The sequence below is a fragment of the Dromiciops gliroides genome, chromosome 1 (assembly GCF_019393635.1).
Source record: "Dromiciops gliroides isolate mDroGli1 chromosome 1, mDroGli1.pri, whole genome shotgun sequence".
Classification (NCBI taxonomy): Eukaryota; Metazoa; Chordata; class Mammalia; order Microbiotheria; family Microbiotheriidae; genus Dromiciops; species Dromiciops gliroides.
In genome coordinates, this window is record NC_057861.1 from 718,835,107 (window position 1) to 718,851,479 (window position 16,373).

General features: G+C 35.8%; 1 protein-coding gene across 3 annotated transcripts in view; it reads right to left on the reverse strand.

Moving 5' to 3' along the window:
• The window catches only part of CNTN4 (contactin 4), a 1,173,040-nt gene that overhangs the window by 657,500 nt on the left and 499,167 nt on the right, over window positions 1-16,373 (reverse strand). The window lies entirely within an intron of this gene.

Below are 16,373 nucleotides of genomic sequence, written 5' to 3' on the forward strand. Positions count from 1 at the left end.
TGATCTTATACTAAGGGCATGTAATATGTAGACTGAGAAGATAATTTGAGGTGAGAGAGGTCACTAACACCTGTGGGGAAAGAAAATTTCTGGGAGGAAGTGGCCCCTGAGCTGAGACTTGAAGGGTGATTTTTACAGGTAGATGTCAGGTGGGATTATATTCTTAGCATGGGTGGCAACCTGAGCAAATGCATGGAAAAAGGGAAAAAAAAGAAATGCAGAGATCGGGGAAGAGTTTGTTGGCAGAGTTGGCTGGAACAATGACCTTGTGATGGGAATCAATGTGAAATAAAAGTAGGAAGATAATTTGCAGCCAGTTGTGAAGGGTTTTATAAACCAGAGCATGGATAGAGGAACTAGTAAAAAGAATGACCTATTTAAAAGCCTACTACAACAATCTCGTTGAGTGAGAGATAAAGGTCTGAAGTTGGATGAAGTTCAATTGACTAGAAAGAAAGGAATAAATACATATAGACAAATGGTTTAAATACCAATAGAATAGTCCAATTGGTGATATCAGTGTACTCCATGGTGAATAAATACCTTCTTGCCTTAAAATTCATCCCATTTTAAGGATCCCTCCAAAGGTAAGCTTCTCTAAACTGAGCTATGATGGGCCTTCTATAACAATAGGTTACCATATCTATGCTGAAAGCCTGTCTAAGATGGAAGGGCGTGTCAAAGTTGATCTTTCATTGTCATAGTCTTTGAGAAGACACCATGATGAGTCATCAGACTAGTTCTTCAATGGAAGTTTATGTGTATGCAGAGCAAATGAAAAATTGAAAAATTATTCACTTTGATTTAATCATATCATGGTTGCTTCCCACCTATCAATCTCCCATCCTCTTAATGCACAGTAAAGTCTTAGCTATTTCAGCTTCTGTTTCACAAGGGCTATGGACACACACACACACACACACACACACACATTAATTTTTCCAAGTCAAGCAAAAGTGGGGGTGGAGGGCTATATTAAGCAAGATAATCTTTAGAAATTGAATGAATAAAAAGAATGACTTTGTTTCCAGTGTAAAAGGACCTTGAATTTGGAATCAAAAGAGGTAGGATTGAAAGCTCGATCTATTATTTAATACCTCTGTAATGTAGGAAAGATAATTTAACATTTCTGGGCTTAAGTTTCCTCATCTCTAAAAATGAAGATGGGTAATCCTATGAGTGTTTTTCTAACTTCAGATCCATGATTCCAGTAACCATAAAATGGTGTAGTCTTGGACTATGTAAATTCTAAGTTAATTTCCAGTTCAAACATTTGATGCTTCTTTTGCATGCTAGCAATTTGATTGAAAGCAAGTAGAATTCTACCCTTTCTCCACCATACTAAGAACAAAGGGCCAATAACCTCAGATTAGAAGAATTTCTTACCACCCTGACAGATTAAAGAGCTAAAAAGAGCTTTACATTTTAGAACATTGAAATGAATCTAATTATGTGAAATTTATTTGGAGTACATGAAGGATTAAACGGGTCAAATGAAATCATATATATGAAATGCTTTGTAACTATTAAGGATATGTAACTTTGAGCTATTTTTCTTTTGGTGTTATTATTGCTAGACCCTTCCTTAACTATGAATAGTTCTATCTATGACCTAAAGGCTGGAATGGTCTCTGAAGGCCATGTTATAAATGAGAAAACCAAGGCTCTGAGATGTCATGTGACTTGTCCCAGGCCATATTGACCAAAAATGGCAGAAGTGATTCTAAATCCAGCATCCTTTCCACCATATATTGCACCACCATGACCCTACAAATTTTCAATAACTCCACCACACCCAACTCACTTCCCCTTGAGTACAGGCGTTTTGGTTCATTCACATCTGTATATGCTCCCTCTCTCCAAGGGCAAGCGGGTATCTCAAGAGACCCTTCTGAGAATTTCAACAAGTCTATGCTATGGGAAGAGAGGGCCTACGATGCATCTCTATATAATGAGCCATACACAGCACTGAGCTTTTTTTTTTTTTTTAGTGAGGCAATTGGGGTTAAGTGACTTGCCCAGGGTCACACAGCTAGTAAGTGTTAAGTGTCTGAGGATGGATTTGAACTCAGGTACTCCTGAATCCAGGGCCAGTGCTCTATCCACTGCGCCACCAGCTGCCCCACAGCACTGAGTTTTGAGAAGGGACGCAGGCTCTTAGTATGATAGAACAGGAACTAAAAGGGATTTTTTCAGACTCATTTTAGTCCACTTTAGAGATGAGGGCACTGAGGTCAAGGGACATTAAGTGAAATGTTCAAGGCGTATAGGTACTATCAAAGGCAGGATTTAAAATCGGGTCTTCTCATTCTAGAGCCAGTAGTGTTGATTTGTTTTTTGTTGTTGTTGTTGGGTTGTTTTTTTTTTTTGTTGATAATCTCTTTTTGAGAGATATTATAGATTTTACCTCTTTCCACCCTGTGATATTTTTCTTTAAAAATCTAGTCTTTAAAAGTTTTCTGCATTTTCAAATATGGTTTTACTCAGAGTTGAAATTTCAACGGGAATGAATCTTCACATTCATAATGAATGTCAGTTGGAAGATACAATTCAATTTAGGGAAATTCACTTCAGAGCCACCTTTTCAGAAACACATCTGCTCTGTCATGTAAATGACAGCAATGCTTGCAAATAAAATACAATAAACTATTTGGGTCCAAGAAATGTTTTAAGGTCATTTGTCACTACACACATGAAAGACAGCAATTTTCCTTTCAGAAATATTGCAAAACCAAAATAAAATAACATTTATAATTTCCGTTTAGGTAAATCTCAGTTTTGAATACAGGGCTACAATCTCATTTGAGAGCAAGACGTCATTCTTTGGTTCTGTACTTGGAAATCCAACATGCAAAAGTATGAATCTAAGAAAGAGACACAGAGTCACAAGCTGAGTAGTCTATTCTCATGTTAGACAATATATGCTACTCGGGACTGTAATAGATCATCCTAGCCTGAGACAGAAGAAATTACAAAGTCCATTCCATTGTCAAAGGAGTCCCTCAGTGGCAAATGCTTTCTGTACAAATTCTGCATTTAATCTTCCTGATTTTCTCTTAAGCAGAAATAATGGCATTTGCTTTGATTAAAACATATTTCAGATCAAATAGGATTGTCCAAAATCAATTTTCTCATGTACTCTTTAAGTCCATTGAAGTCCAAGGGTAGCTACATTGGCATTCACTCTTAGTTGCATTCTTTATCACTTATCTCAGAAGAACAAGTTTTAGGAATGACATAGTACAGAAGCAGAAAAATAAAAAATAAATTATGGGAAAGATGGTCTGAGCAATCCTGAGGTCGCCTATACAAAAATAACTGTATAACTGTAGATTGGTTCAAGTTTCCTCTTCCCTCTTGAATGTGTATAGGGTATTATTAATAAAACAGAATATACATACTTTAAGAAATTATCCTTTCATTTGGCCTAATTGTTCTGAATTTTGTAGTAATTTGGGAGAAAAAAGTGCGTCACAATCATCATGAAAATAGTAACTGACAATTATATAATATTTTGAGATTTATAATTTATTTTAAATACTACTTACTGTTTTACCTAAGGAAAGTCAATTAATCCTTCCTGAGCCTCAATTTACCTACCAGGATTGTTGAGAGGATCAAATGAGATAGTCTCTGTATAGGTTTAGAAGACCCTTTATGTACAGTTATTTCATTTGATCCACACAGCAACCCACAGAGGTGATTACTACTATTTATTCTCATTTTACTGATGAAAAAAAAAGTGAGGATTAGAAAGGTTAACTAACTTACTCTGGAAAATTGAATTAATAAGTTTTATGTGGAATTCAAATCCATGTGTTTCTGATGCCAAGTTCAACTCAAGCATAGTGGTAAGAAAATAGAACTTAGAGTGAAAGGGACCTGAGTTTAAAATCCTAGCTCTGCCTCTTATAAGTTATGTAAACTTCAAGCACTTAAACACAGTTGAAAATGGGAATAATAATTATAAATATCTATACTGCTTCACAGGATTTTACTGAGGACCCCATGAGATAATGTATTTAATGTACTTTGAAACTATGAAGTTTAGAAATATAGGAAAATTTAGAAATATAAAAAGGATAGAAATTATTATTATTATGGTACATCCTGTAAGTGAAAGAACTGTATCATTTCATTGATTAAAAAACCTTCTCAGAAAATCATAAGCAGCTGTGCTATTTCAATTTTTGGCTATATTTCAATTTCTATTTCAATTTCATTTTTTGGCTATTTTTCAATTTCTATTTCAGTTTTTTGTGAATTCATTGGTGTTGGGAACTCCTCACAGAAACTCCCTCCACCAATGCCCCTTGCTATGTCTTCTATAAATTTAAATCATAGACAGGGTCACAGAAGTAGCATGTGTCTGAGATATGATAAAGATTGATAGTATGGAGATGATTAAGGGAGGATGTATGTTAATGACATTTGTCTTTTAGAGCCCATATTTACTAGGTTTTCAATAGCAGAAAGTGAATGTTTCAGAAATCCATTTTCAACAACATTGAGGGAAGACAATTTCATCCTACAAAATGAAATGAAAAATTCAAAGAATGCTCAAAACTCTGCTAAAATTAGAGTAGCACATCTCCGGAGACTGAGTAGCCCCTCTATCTGTTAGGGAATTGATTGATTAATCTACATTTTCATTAATGATGGGCATTTGAATGTTTTATGTATTAAGAATATAACAAACTCCAAATGATATTAGAAAGATCACATAACTTTTACGTTGTAGGAAAAACATTGAAGCTAGCTAGCAGTATGTGTGCCTCAGGTCTAATTCTATTACCTCAAATCATGAAGCTAGTATATGAAGAGAAAGTATCAAGTTTTATATATGTGTGTGTGTGTGCATATATATAAACACATGTGTGTGCATGTATATATATATATATATATATATACACATATATGTATATGTATTGTGTAAGGGCCTAAAATTCTAGCTAGTCTGTCTAAAATACCTAATGAGTGGTCACCAATAAATTATAAGCTTTAGCAAGAGTATTTAAGTGTTTAAGTATTTATTAAAGAGCATTAGAATCAGAGAGAAAGGTAAAAATATAACTATTTCTAAGAGACCCCATCATCCAACCCATCATGGTGAGGTCAGGAACCAAAAAGGACGCTTCCTTCTTCCTCACAGAAGCCTCCTCTGAAACTGGGAGCATCCCATCCACATGCACACACTGCTCCAAGCTAATTGGCTGGTAGCTTTGATAGACAGTACCCACGAACAAACGTCACTTCCTGATGCCAAGGAAAAGCCACATGGCTTGCCCTCAGATGCCTTCTCCTCATGGCAGAGCTTTCCTACAGTAATTCTGCAGCAGGTGGCGTCACTGCAGTCATTACAATTGTGTAGAGATGTATATATGTAGGGATGTGTATATTTCTATATGTGTACACATACACATGTATGTACACATATGAAAATGTGTGTGCATATTGCACCAAATATCACTGATACAATTTTTATATCTAAGATACATAAGCACCCAAGGAATATGAATAAAACATTTTCAAAAGAATTGAAAATGATAAATGACCTAGGAAAATATCCTCCAAATCACCAATAACAAGATAATACAAGTTAAAATAACTGAAGTTTTACCTCATACCCTGCAAACTGACAAAGATAAATAAAAAAAAGCAAAGGTCAACATTGAAAGATCTATGGGAAAAGTGGAATCTTAATACATTGTTGGTAGAGCATGAATTTGCCTTAGCCTTCTATAAAACTATTTACTTTGTTCTATTCAAGAAAAATAACAAAACTGTTCATCTACTTTGATCCAGTGATTCACCACTGGACATATACCCTATGGAAGTGAAAGACTAAAAACAATGGGCCAATATATACCATAATAGTCATAATAGCACTCTTTGTGGTAACAAAGAGTAGGCTTAAAAAATGGGTATATACTATTTGGGGAATGCCTGAAAAACAACTAAAACCTGTGGTATATATAGAGAGGATGACGATAAGGAATTCAGAAAAATTTGGAAAGTCCTGTATGAATCACTAGTGCAAGAAATAAACAGAACTGAAAGAAAAATAAAAATCACATTGTAGTTATAAAATCATAAATGAAAATATCACTAAATGAAAGCCAATTCTGACTACCTGTTAAATCAATAATGAAACATATCTGTCTTCAAAAGGCAAAGAGGATGGGGACTATTAACTATGTATTGTTAGACATAGTCAATATATTGGGGTTTTGGTAAAGTGTTTTTCTTTTCTAGCAGGGTGGGTTCTGTCTGGAAGTAGGGGCATTTCTAGATATGATTATGACATAAAAAGAAAATATAACAGTATACTAGTTTTATTTTAGAGACATAAAACTCATGTAAGTCTTCTCCTCAGGCCTCAGTTTTTGTATTAAAGAGATTAGAATTAATGATATATTATAATGGAAGGAACACTTACTTTGTTGTCAAAAGACCTGGGTTGAAATACTGCCCCTGACACTTACTATCTATGTGACCTTGGGTAAGTAATTTAACCTCAATGAGACTCAGTTTCCTCATCAGCAAAATGAGATGGTTGGACTAGCTGGCATCTGAGGCCCCTCCCTTCTTTAGATCCACTATACTGTGGCCATTGAGGTAGTGGATGGTAAGTTCCTTGAGGGTGGGAACTATTTCATTGTTTACTTTTCAATCCCTAATACCCAGAACAGTGCATGACAAATAATGCAAGCTTAATAAATACTTGTTAATTGATTAATCAATTCTATTGTATGATATATGAGAGTCATTCATAGAAACATTGATTCTGATTAAAATTCTATGCCTCTTTTTTCTTTTCTGACAACTTCTCTATAATTCTCATATCTCTTTCACATTATTCACTAGATACTAGAGCCCTTCCAGATCTGTAGGATGCCCCCATCTTCTTATCTCATCATAATTAATGATCACATAGTTTAAATACTTCTCTTCCTTTGACATATGCTTGCACATAAAAAAAATCTTTATGTAATTTAATACTTCTTGTATAACAGTTTCTGAAGGCTAAAGGAGGTGGAGAAAACACTATAACTCAAAAGTCTTTCTTCCATTCAAATTTAAAGCTGCCTTCAAACCACCTGGTGTTTTGTAAGAATCAATTCGACCAAAGCACTCTGATTGAATGGATTTTTAGAGCTTCTAATGTTCTCAAAACATACCCTATGTCATTTCTAAGGTTGAAAAGTCTCTGTATTTGGGACATAGAAGCCCCCTTTAGAATCAGGCATTTATTTATCAATGCACTGAGAAAGTCATCACTGAGGACCCTAATATAAGACAGGCAAGGTTAATGAAGATTTCAGTGGCAAATGGTTTTGATACTGTGACCTGTTAATGTCGGAAAACATACACAAGAGATTTCCTAATCTACCATGCTGGCACAGTCTCTGAATGACTCATTTTGGAGGATTGTGCACTGGTACACACCTCTGATTAACTTCAAAGGGCCAGATGGCCTCCAGTGGAAAAAAAAAAAAAACAAAAACCAAACAAAAAACTAAAAACAAAAACATGATGATTTACAAGCTTAACCATTTATGGAGGACACTTGCAATATTAAAAGAGTTTAATACCAGAATTGACTCTTTGAGGAGAGAGCTGAATATTTCCTGGCTAATGTACAGTGGCTAAAAATCAAAAGGCAATTTGCAGGATTATCACTTTTTAGGAAAAAGTACCCTTCTGACCTTGGAGTTTACAAAAAAATGTTTTTCAAAATAAAAATAAAAAGGGAGAGAAAACTCTACCTTTGCTCTCTTCCCATGTTCCACATTCAAATTGAGTTTATTATGATCATTCCGTGAATGACCTTGCTCACTGTTAACCCTTTGCCTTTGGTTACTTCATTTCCTTCCTCTTCTCTGTCTGAATCCTCAACACCCTTCAAGGTTGAGCAAAAGAAGCTTACCTCTTCTTCAGAATATTTCTAAGAATTACTTATGGAAGTGACCCATTCCTTCTCTGAATATCTATATCTAACATCTGTATTATTTATTAAGTATTTACTAATGAAAGACTTTCAGGTATGGTGGCAGTGTGTCAGACTCAGAGCCAGAAACTTCAGGGTTTGTCTCTGTACCACTAGCTCAGAGCACAGTGATTGGCACAAAGTAACACCTTAACATATGCTTATTGATCGACTGACCACTGATATGTCACTTAACCTATGTGAGAATAGGGCAACTCTGTAAAATGACAAATTACAGACTAATTGCAGATACAATGCAGCACTCATATTAGTTCACTTTTCAAATCTAGAATCTGAAAGGAGTCTCAGAGGTCATGATGCTTAATCCCCTTCATTTTAAAGCTAAAGAAAAGAGAGACAGGTCTAGAACCTCAGGCTCCTAACTCTTTGCCCAGGGTTTGCTTTTTTTCCTTCTTTTTCTTTTAAATTGATTTCATTTTTAATTTATTGAATAAAACAAGCATTTTGATAACATATTACAGCAAAAAAGATCATTGCACATGAAATTGCAAATTTACCATGTACAACTTGCTATTTCAAATATACAACAAAATTTTCATGTGAATTTCTTTTTTTCCCTCTTTTCCTTCCTTATCACCCTTCCTCAACCTAGAGATGGCCACCATTAAACACAAAAAGGTGTATGTATATGTATGTGTATGTGTATGCCTATGCATATGTGGATGTGCATGTACATATGTATATTTGTATGTGCATATATTTATATATACATATATAACTATTCTCTCTCTATATATACTTCTATTTATAATTCTTTCTCTAGATGCAGATAGCATGTTTCTTCATATATCCTTTATGCTTAATATGGGTATTTATAACGGTTAAAATAATTTATTCAATCAAAGTAACTTTTAAAACAATATTATTGTTACTATATACAATATTCTTTGGTTCTACACATTTTGCTCTTCATTATTTTGTGAAAGTCTTTCCATGATTTTTTTTAATCATTGAGTTCATCATTTCTTATAGCAAATTAGAATTCCATCATAATCATCTACCACAACTTGTCCAGCTATTTTTTCAATTAATAGGCATTGATGCAGGGGTTTTTTTCCACCCAAGAACATGATGATCCTAGTTCATAGACCCTTTTCCCACATTTATAAGCTTATTGAGGGCAAAGATCATGTCTTATCTTGTATACCCTAGAAGATCTAACAAAGTGTCTTGTATATACTTGTTGTTCAATAAATATTTACCATTTGGGTAGATAGAAACTCCATTAAGAACTTATTGATAAGATAGAGCACAGGACATGGAGTCAGGAGGACCTGAGTTCAAAACTGGCTGCAGACACTTGACACTTACTAGCTGTGTGACCCTAGGCAAGTCACTTAACCCCAATTGCCTCACAAACAAAACAAAACAAAACAAAACAAAAAAAACCTTATTGATAAGATCTGAGCATAGGCATGTTTTGGAGTATGCCAAGACAGATGCCCAGACATATTCATTGGCAAAAAGGCAGAAATGACATAGTAGAGAGTTCCTCATAATCAAAAGAACTGAGTTCAGGTTCTGCCTTTGACACATCCTGGGTATGACACTAGATAAGTGATTTAACCTTTCAGAATTCTATGCAACACTCTGATACTCTAAGGTACAGAAAAGATGATGACCTACATGGCAGAGGGAGGAATCTCACTGGGAGTCCCCTACAAACACCAAGTTAATCATGGAGGTGGACCAGTGACCACCATGCCTTTATCTGAAAAACCAGTAGTGGAAAATGCTCTTGTGAAAACTGCTTCCAATCATCAGGGATCAATAGGCTTTAGAAAAGCAAATCTGGACATTGCCTTTGAAAGTAATCAAATATAGAGAAAGGGAAGAAGATAACCCTTATATGGCAGCTACTATATGTGCACTATGCTATGTGCTTTACAATTATCTATCTCATTTGATCCTTGTGGTAACCAGGGGAGGCAGGTACAGTTATAATCTCCACTTTTGCAGTTGAGAAAATTGAGGCAAATAGAAGTTAAGTGATTTCCTTGTGGTCTCACAGATAATAACTAAGGTCAGATTTTGACTACAATCTTCTTGACTCCAGCCTTGAGCTCTCTACCCACTGTACCACATAGCTTCCTGTAGCACACAGGGAAAAAACCAACCAAACAAACAAACAAAACAATCCGACATCAATATAAGATCAGAAAGATTAGATTTGAAGATAAGAAAATTAATATTTAAATCCTGGATCTAGGATGAGTCATTAGATGCTCCCTGTGTTAATCTCAATACAAATGATTAAAAGTTCATGAAACCCAGCCCTAATGTCTCTCTTCATCACTGACTTTTGGACATTTCACATTGAATATCCAGTATGTATCTTCAACTTTACATGTCCCAAAGAAAACTCATCATCTTTCCCCCAGCCTCCTTGCTTGCTTCCTTACTTTCTATTACTGTCAATACGACCACCATCCTTCTAATCTTAGAGGTTTGTGACCTCATTGTCATATTGTCATATCTGATTGCTCACTCACACAGCCTACATCTATCATTAAATCTTTTTTTTAATCTTTCCCAACATCTCTTCTCTCCCAAAGCCTACACCAGGGCACACACCCTTTATCACCTCTCACCTGGCCTATTGCAATAACCTTCTAATGCATCCTCTAGTTTCAAGTATCTCCTCAATCCATTCCATCTTCTACTAAACTTACAAAGCTTAAGCACATGAATAAATTTACATGCATTGAATAAACTCCATTGTTTCCTATTTCCTCCTGAATTAAATATAACATCCTTTTTGTCATTGAAAATCCTTTGCAATCTGACCCATTTCTACCTTTCCTCTCTTCTGAAACTTTAATCTCTTCCATGTATTCTATGATCCACATACATTGGCCTATTTGCTGCTCCTTAAGTAGTACACTCTATCACTAACTGTGGGCATTTGTCCTGCCTGGCCTAACCCCCTCCCCCTCCCTCCCAATGTGTGGAGTGTTCTCCATCCTCATTTTCTTTTTCTTATTTTTTCTTTCTTTTTTTGTGTGTGTGAGGCAATTGGGGTTAAATGACTTGCCCAGGGTCATACAGCTTGTAAATGTCAATTGTCTGAGGCCAGATTTAAACGCAGGTCCTCCTGAATGCAAGGTCAGTGCTTTATCCATTGTGCCACCTAGCTTCCCCTCCATCCTCATTTTCAAATTCTAGATCCCCTGGTTTCATTTCATTTCAAATCTCAGTTTCTGCAGTAGGCCTTTCTGGATATTGTCTGGTGCTAGTTTCTTCTCTCTGTGATTGCCTTCCATTTGTAGTCCATATATTTTGTATGTCCCTAGTTATTTTCATGGTTTATCCCCCAAAAGAATATTAACACCCTGAAAGCAGGGATCATGTGTTTGCCTTTTATTGTATTCCTACTTCTTAGCAAAGTTAAGTCTTTAATAGATGTTTATAGACTTATTGACTTAAGGAATAGAAGTAGCAAAGAGAATAAGGTTACACTGTAGAACCTAGAAAAGAATATGCTGTAAAAAGGCCAATGCATGCGTATGAAATCTACTCCTTGATTTTTCTTACAATAGTAGATTTTACCATTACAGAAGGTTTAGTGAATAATGAATGCGATGAGAACATCACTTCTTTTTTAAATCCTTGTTTGTAAACAGCAGTAATTATAACCTAATAGAACTTTTCAGGCCAAGGCTTTCAAAGATTTTTATGCCATTTAAAACAATAACACAATTTCATAAGACTTGCATTAATCTGAAACGCAATTTATGTAAGTAAACCCACACTGTAAAAAGTTGTATGGTTTGCTTAATGATGATCCATACTGAGCTTCAATTCCTATATAATCAAGTAATTCTGATACTGAATCATGCCATTGGGCCAAAGCATATTGAATCACTTGCAGTAATGTGATGAGTTTCAAGAATTTATGGGTTTATTTTCTTATTAACATCTACCACATACTGTGTATCACATACTGCTCATTGCTTTAAATTCCATTAAATGTTTCCCAAATCATTTGTGATTCTACTCAGAGTAGACAGACTGATATTGGCTGAAGTTTCTTGAAGATCTGGCAGCATGGTACAATGCAACGAGCATGGGATTTAGACTCAGAAGCTTGGGTTTGAGTAGAGCCAAGATGGCAGATTAGAGACAGCAAGTCTGCTGAACTCTCTCCACATTCTCCTACAAAGAACTGTAAAATTATGCCCCAAATCAAATTTTGAATCAGCAAAGCCCACAAAGGGTTAGGATGAGAAATATTTTCTGGTCTAACAAAACTTAGGAGGTCAGCAGGAGACATCTCTATCATGATGGAGACATATCTGGTACACAGCCTGGAACAGCAGTAGTGGCCACAGAGCAAAATCAATTTCTTCAGGAGGTCTCATCCCAGATATGATAAGGAGCTTGGACAACTGGTCAGAACGAGATTACAAGGGACCTTTTTCTGACACTGGGTACAGTTGTCACTGAGTGGCAACTCTATTGCCCACATGCAGTTCTGGGTTGCAGTTGCAAGGTTGAGAAAAGCATTGGTTGTCAGTCAGAGGAGATCAGGAGCCCCAGTCTCAATTCCAAGGCAAAGAGGAGTGCTAGTGCTTGTGGTAGGGCTAGGGGCCAAGGGCTCTTCCTGGGGAAAGAGCAGAAAACAAGTCAGGAGAGTAGTGAACCTGCGTTTCCCTGGGTTACGCCTCCTTTGAAGAAGCAAAAATTGTAGAATCCTAGAACCAGCTCTGAAAACAGCAGCATAGAAGAAAATGGGACAGATGGAAATACAGAGTAATTATAATTGTGCATGTGAATGGGATGAGCTCATCCATAAGAAGAGAATGGATGGCAGAATGGATCAAAAATCAGAATTCAACAATATGTTGTTTACAAGAGACACAATTGAAACAGAAAGACTCACACAGAATGAAAATAAAGGGCTGGAATAGAATTTAATATGCTTCAGGTGAAGTAAGAAAGGAAGGGGTAGCAATTATGATATTAGAAAAAGCAAATGAAAAAATTGACCTAATTAAAAGATAATCAGGGCGGGGCAGCTAGGTGGTACAGTGGATAGAGCACTAGCCCTGGATTCAGGAGTACCTGAGTTCAAATCCGGCCTCAGACACTTAACACTTACTAGCTGTGTGACCCTGGGCAAGTCACTTAACCCCAATTGCCTCACTTAAAAAAAAAAAAAAGATAATCAGGGAAACTACATTTGCTTAAAGGTACCATAGACAAAGAAGCCCAAAGGGCTTATAAAACTGTGTATTCACTTTGACTCAGTAATACCACTACTAGGTCTGTATCCCAAAGAGATCAAAGAAAAAGGAAAAGGACCCACATGTATAATGATATTCATAGAAGCTCTTTTTATTTTGACAAAGAACTAGAAATTGAAGGGATGCTCATCAATTGGGGAATATCTGAAGATGTTATAGCATATGATTATGATGGAGTAACCCTATGCTACTGGGATGGCTAGATGGCTCAGTGGATAGAGTATTAAGCCTAGAGTAAGGAAAACTTGAGTCCAAATCCAACCTCAGACACTTACTAGCTATATGACCCTGAGCAAGTCACTTTACTTCTATTAGCCTTAATCTATGGGAGAAGGAATGACTAACCACTTCAGAATCTTTGCCAAGAAAACCTCATGAGCAATATTGGCATATTTTGGTCCACAGGGTCATGAGGAGTTGGCCATGACTGAACAACAGGACAACAACAACTATTGTGATATAAGAAATGATGAGGGGAGTGGTTTCAGAAAAAAAAAAAAAACATTGCACGACATATATGAACTGATGCAAAATGAAGTGAGAACTGAGAGATCATTCATTGTGCATAGTAACTACAGTGTTATAATGATGACCAACTATGAAAGACTTGAGTATTCTGATCAATACAATGATCTGAGATAATTTTTTTTTTTTAGTGAGGCAATTGGTGTTAAGTGACCAGGGTCACACAGCTAGTAAGTGTTAAGTGTCTGAGGCCGAATTTGAACTCAGGTACTCCTGACTCCAGGGGGGTTAAGTGACTTGGCCAGGGTCACACAGCTAGTAAGTGTCTGAGGCCGGATTTGAACTCAGGTACTCCTGAATCCAGGGCTGGTGTTTATCCACTGTGCCATCTAGCTGCCCCGATCTGAGATAATTTTAAAGAATTCATGATGAAAAAATTCTATAGACATCCAGAGAGAGAAAACTCTTTTTTCTTTCTTTTCTTTTTTTTTTGGTGGGGCAATGAGGGTTAAGTGACTTGCCCAGGGTCACACAGCTAGTAAGTGTCAAGTGTCTGAAGCTGGATTTGAACTCAGGTCCTCCTGAATCCAGGGTCAGTGCTTTATCCACTGCGCCACCTAGCTGCCCCCGAGAGAAAACTCTTGAACTTTGACTGCAAATTGAAGTATAATCTTCTTACTTTATTTTTCTTGCTTAAAAAATATAGCTAATATGTAAAAGGTTTTGCATGATTTCACATGTATAGTTGTTATATTGCTTGCCTTCTCGATGGTTGGGGGAGGAGGTGGAAGGGAGGGAGAGATTTGAAACAAACTTTAAAAGGAAAAGAATATTAAAAATAAATCAATTAGAAAAATAAATTAAAATAAAATAATAAAAAGGAAAGTTGGGTTATGTTTGACTTACATGGCCTTGATCTTCTTGGACAAGGCATTTAAAATATCAGAACTGTCATTCATAAAATGATTAATTTGTATTAGATGAATTCTGAGGTCGCTTCCAGCTCTGAATCTATGATCTTGTATTAACTCAACAGTTCTTACAGGATTCTGTTTTGCAAAATAAACTGTCTCCAAATGACTCATTATGTATTCTGGAAGGGCTCAAAATTACATTGTGTTCAACTTGTTTTTGGGTTCTTGACCTATGCAAAAGTGTGGTAACACACCAACAGTGATACTAGCAGAAGAATGCCGATATATGTTTAACAATCAGCTCTCAGGTAGTGGGGGTATGGACATACAAATATACATATATGTGTGTCTGTGTGTAAAACACTTTCAAATACACATTATTATTATTTTATCCATCATATTCTTAAGCCTGGGCAGTAAAAAAATAAGTTCTGATATATGTTTAACTCTCTGGAGGGAATACAAACACACACACACACACACACACACACACACATATATCACTTTTAAGTTAAATCTATACTATTACCATTTTATCTATCCTATTCTTAAGCCTGGATAATTAAAAAAGCAATAAATTAAGCCCTCATTTGGGTTATTTGCCAATTTTTAAGCTGTAAAAGCTCACACAGAAAATTTAACAATCAGCTCTAAGTTGGGCACGAGCAAGCCTCAGCACACCCTTGGTGACACCTGTTTTTTTTTCTTTTAAGCATGTTAATTATTTAATGAATTCATAAGAGAGCAGACACTCTTGATCATATACTATCTCCTCTGAGATAACACCATTGCATAGAGTGCCAATCTCAAAGATAAGAAGATATACTCAAGTATTTCCTCACATTTCCTAGTTCTGTGACTATAGGCAAGCTATTTAACCTTTCAGTGCCCTAAGGTGTAGCTTTTTAAACTGTTGGCCACATAACTGAACGTGGGGATTGCAGAAACTTTTGCAGTTAATGTTTGATTCATACACCTATTTTATATACCTGTATGCCAAGTGTTGTGTAAAAATGTCTTGGGGGAAAAGGAGTCTTGAGTGGAAAGAGCTTAAGATACCCTGCCCTAAGCAATTATTTAAGACTAAAATATGGAGAAAGCATTGGCGTGTTTTGGCAAAGCAAGTTTCCTTATCCAGAATTTCCTTATATCAGTAAAATCACTAGTCCAATCGCTAAGATTCTCTAAATGATTTATGGCTGAGTCATAAATGAATTAAATATTTTAGGAAACACAAGATACTATTTTCATCTATGATAAATAAGACTACTCTACTATGGTTTGGAACAATTAGTCATAGCAAGAGTTCTGGATGGAAATTCAAAAGATCTTTAGGTTCAAACTAATTACTCTATTGTCTTGATGCTTGATCAAATTACTCATCCTTCATCTTGCTATTTCAACCTGTGTGTGTAGAGTAATGACATTCACTTTTACACTAAAATTCTAGGAGTGGCAGATGTTATTGTTATTTAATACTTTAAGAGAGTTTAAGAACACTTTTTTCAATAAATAAATATGCAAAATTTGCTTAATTTAACTATTTATGTGAATAGTTAAAGAGTATCTCCTACTCAATTAATAAACATTTATTAAGTGCTTACAATGTGCCGGGGACTGTACTAAGTTCTAGGGAAATAAAAGTAAAAGATGGTCCCTGTGGTCAGGGAGCTCATATTCTAGACAGTACTACCCATAAGAAACTAGAACAATAATTCAAGCATGGCATTTTTTTAA